The following is a 4,658-nucleotide window of genomic DNA, read 5'->3' as shown; positions in this document are numbered from 1 at the left end:
GGCACTGGAGGAGATAATGCTAAGTGAAATAAGTCAAGCAGAGAAAGACAATTATCATATGATTTCTCTCATCTATGGAACATAAGAACTAGGATGATCGGTAGGGGAAGAAAGGGATAAAGAAAAGGGGGGTAATCAGAAGGGGGAATGAAACATGAGAGACTATGGACTATGAGAAACAAACTGAAGACTTCAGGGGGGGGGGGGTGGGGGAATGGGATAGACTGGTGATGGGTAGTAAGGAGGGCACGTATTGCATGGTGCACTGGGTGTTATACGCAACTAATGAAAGCATCAAACTTTACATCGGAATCCGGGGATGTACTGTATGGTGATTAACATAATATAATTAAAAAAAAAAGACCTGATATTAGATGGAGCCATCCTTTTTTTTTAAGATTTTATTTATTAAAGTGAGCGAGAGAGCAGCAGAAGGAGAGGGAGAAAAAGACACCCCGCCGAGCAAGGAGCCCAATGCAGGACTTGATCCCAGGACCCTAGGATCACGACCTGAGCCAGAGGCAGACTTAACTGACTGAGCCACCAGGCGCCCTAGACGGAGCCATCCTAATGCTACACTCTGGGACCCACCAGTGTGTCCCCAAAGCTGACAGATGAATCCAGGCTGGCCCAGAACCAGTTTTTTGGAGGGTCATTTTGTTCCCTTGTGAGGGGCAAATGGAGAATGGTGCATCTTTTAAATTTCAGATTTTTAACACGACTTTGCCAGCTGTATCAAGTTCTTGAACGGAAGAGCCCCTTCAGGAGTAGTAGGTAAGAGCTGCTGTACTTAGATGCCTGGTACTGGACAATTACAGTCAAAATGCTAGCGCCAAAATGCACAAAACTAAGTAATGACAGGAACTGCCGTATAGTAAGTTTTTATTTCGTGCCAAGCCCTTACATTATCTACATTTTATTCCCAAAACAACTCAGTGAGGTAGGTAACAATACAAACCCTATTTTACAGACAAATGGAGGCTTTAAAAGATTAAGTAATTTGGACTTCTGGTTTGGCACTGTCTTATTCAAATCAATTTTTGCTCAGATCAACTCTTAACATTAAAAACAATGAAGTAATTTGCTCAACTTATAACCGAGAAAACTGAAACTCGGGTTCAAATCTCTATGATCCCCTATTTTAACCAGCAAACTATGCTAAAAGGAATTTTGTAAACTGTAACTCCTTCCAGAAGTTAGTTTTAAGATTATTTCTGTCTGGGGGCGCCTGAGTGGCTCAGTCGTTAAGTGTCTGCCTTCGGCTCAGGGCGTGATCCCAGCGTTCTCGGATCGAGCCCCAAGTCAGGCTCTTCTGCTGGGAGCCTGCTTCTTCCTCTCCCACTCCCCCTGCTTGTGTTCCCTCTCTCGCTGGCTGCCTCTGTCAAATAAATAAATAAAATCTTTAAAAAAAAAAAAAAGATTATTTCTGTCTGGATGTACTACATGCTGCACATCACTTCCTTTTTATCATTAAAAAAAGATTCTAACTCAGTATCAAAAAAAAGTTACCTATTGTACCACTAGCGTATATGAATTTTTAAGGCACATTCTAAGCACTTCATAAAGACCAATGAATTAAATCATCAAAACAAGCATGTAAAATCCTACTGTTATCCCCATTTACAGTTGAGAAAACAGAGGCACACAGAAGTTAAATAACATCAAAATCACACAGGAAAAGGCCGAGCTGGGATTTGAACCCAGGCCTGTCTGTCTGTCTGACTCTAGAGCCCACGCTCTTAACACAGACTCGGCAGCAAGTATATAGCAAAAATGCCCACGAACAGGGATGTAAGCAAAGACAAGACACACTGAGTGGTGAAAATATTTTCCCATCCCATCATTAAACTGAGTGCTTTACAGATAATAGTCACTGGTTCACTAATATCCATCTATCTTTCCCAAACCCAGTATGGAAGTCCCAGGCACAAGATAGTGCTGTCTGTGTGTATTTCAACTTGTCAGATTGCAGTCATAAGCAATACATGATTGTGCTGTCTCCAAACCCTATTTCTTCCTTATAGAATTTCCTTTTGAAGATTTTATTTATGTATGTATTTATTTATTTATCTATTTATTTAGAGAAAGAGAGAGTGTGATCAGGGGTAGGGTCAGAGGGATAGAGAGAGAGAGAATATCCAGCAGACTCCCTGCTGAGCACGCAGCCCGACTTGGGGCTCAATCTCAAGACCCTGAGATCATGACCTGAGCCAAAGCCAAGAGGCAGACGCTTAACCGACTATGCCACCCAGGTACTACTGAATTTTCTTTTAAAAAACTCCACTTGGGGCACCTGGGTGGTGCAGTCACTTAAGCGTCTGACTCTTGGTTTCTACTCAGGTCATGATCTCAGGGTCATGGGATCAAGCCCTGCACTGGGCTCCAGGCTCAGCGGGGAGCNCTCCAGGCTCAGCGTGGAGCCTGTTTGGGATTCTCTCTCCCCCTCCCTTGGTCTCTCCTGCTCATTCTCTCTCTCTCTCTCTCTCTCTCTCTCCTTCTCTCTCTGAAATAAATAAATCAATCTTCAAACACACACACACACACACAACTCCACTCATCTATCCATTCCATTAAAAACGACTTTTTGCCTTGCACTATTGGTGTCACCAGGAAGATAAAAAAGTAAAGAGAAAGTAAGAGATCCCATGTTTCACCTCACTGAGGTGAAGAAACAGAGCTCCCCTGAACTTGTCTCAGATCGCAAGCCATGCCTCAGTAGAGCAAAGGCCAGAGCCCAGCCAGAGGAGACAATGATTACTGACCGACAGAACTCTATCCACATGGGAAATCCTCTGTCATATGCCCGAGCATTTTGGAGATCCAGGCCAAATCTCAGGGGATCACATCTTCTCTTCAGTTTACTGGACCAAGAACTGTCAGGAAAACTTCCTACACTTAATCTTTAATTTCTGTTACTTTGGTGATTCAAATACACCATGACAAGCCTTACATTGACCCCTGTGATAAAACCAACAACAAATTATAAAACCACAGTATTTTAAAGCGGGCAAGCGTTTACATCATCATGTCAATGCCACCTAAGCCATCTGAATATCAAAAAGCTAAACAGAGGATAGACCCACTGCTGATAACGGTACAGGGAAACACACGTTGTTGGCAGGAACCTGAAGGGTTGCACCATTTTGAAAATGAATCTGGCTGTATCTTTTAAAATTTAAAACATACATTTTCTCTCATTTGGCATTTCTACTTCTGGAAATCCAGCCTGTAGAAATAAACTTACAGGAGAGGAGGTTAAGATGGCGGAGGAGTAGGGGACCCCTTTTTCAGCCGGTCCCCTGAGTTGAGCTGGATAGGTACCAGACCAGCAGGAATATCCACGGAATCAGCCTGAGACGCAGGAAGATACATCTGGATCTCTACAAATGAACATCTCCAGCGCTGAGTATCGTATCGAGGTCCGAAGCGGGGAGCCGTGAAACCGCGCACAGATATCGGAAGCTAAACAGAAGGGGGAGGGAGCCGCCGTGTCAGGGCGCCGGGAAACGGTAGCCACCGGACAGACCAAGCGGACAGACCGCGGACCCGCACGCTTGAGACAGCAGGCTGAGAAGGGAGCTCCGGGAGCGCACGCGGGACGGCTGGCGGTTGGCGGGCCACCTGCACGGGGGAGCAGGCGGACTCGCGGACGGCACCCGCGAGACAACAGACTTAGAACGCGAGCTCCAGGAGCGCGCGCGCAGGGCGGCTGGCGGGCCACCTGCACCGGGGAGCGGGCGGACCGCGGACCCGCACTCTGGAAACGGCAGACTGAGTCCGTGAGCCGGGAGCGTGCACCACCAAGCATCTCACGGAGCTCCGGAGCTCCGGTGTGCTCACTGGATCGAGGCTGAGACCGGGAGCTCCGGGAGCGTCCGCGGGGCGGCTGGCGGCTGGAGGGCCACCTGCACGGGGGAGCAGGCGGACTCGCGGTCAGCACCCGTGAGACACCAGACTGAGACGGGGAGCTCCGGGAGCCCGCGCGGGGCGGCTGGCGGCGGGCGGGGTTGGAAACACAAAGGACAGAGACGTGCCGGCCCTGGAAGTGAGGGCTGGGACGCCGGGTGTGGGGCGCACAGCCCGGGATGCTGCAGGGTTGAGCAGCACCAACAGAAACAGAGTTAAAGTGGCCAGAACATCAGTGGAGAACGATCCGCGATCCCTCTGTTCTGAGACAGAGGCTGAATTTCAGCCGCTGCTGCTCTCTCAGAAGAGGCATAGCAAACCGCCAGGGAAAGCCGCCAGAGAACAAAAGCCCGGAAATACCGGCTCACAGGGTGCCCATCCCCATCCCCCCTCGCAAGGGACACAGAGACTCTACCCAAACAGGGTTTTCTGAGTACCTGCAGGCAGGCCCCTCCCCCAGAAGGCAGGCTGAAAAATCAAGAAGCCCACAACCCGGAGCGCCTGAGTGGCGCAGTCACCAAGCACCTGTCTTCGGATTAGGGTGTGATCACAACGCTCCGTAAGGAGTCCTTCATCGGGCTTCTCCACCGGGAACCTGCTTCTTCCTCTCCCACTCCTCTGCTTGGGTTCCCTTTCTTGCTGACTGTCTCTCTCTCTCTCAAATAAATAAATAAACTCTTTAAGGAAGAAGCCCACATCCCTAAGATCTCTATAAAACAAGGGCGCACGGCCTGGGTCCCAGTCAACACTTG

Source organism: Ailuropoda melanoleuca, chromosome 11 (genome assembly GCF_002007445.2).
Source record: "Ailuropoda melanoleuca isolate Jingjing chromosome 11, ASM200744v2, whole genome shotgun sequence".
In the NCBI taxonomy this organism is placed as follows: Eukaryota; Metazoa; Chordata; class Mammalia; order Carnivora; family Ursidae; genus Ailuropoda; species Ailuropoda melanoleuca.
This window is presented reverse-complemented; position numbering follows the sequence as displayed.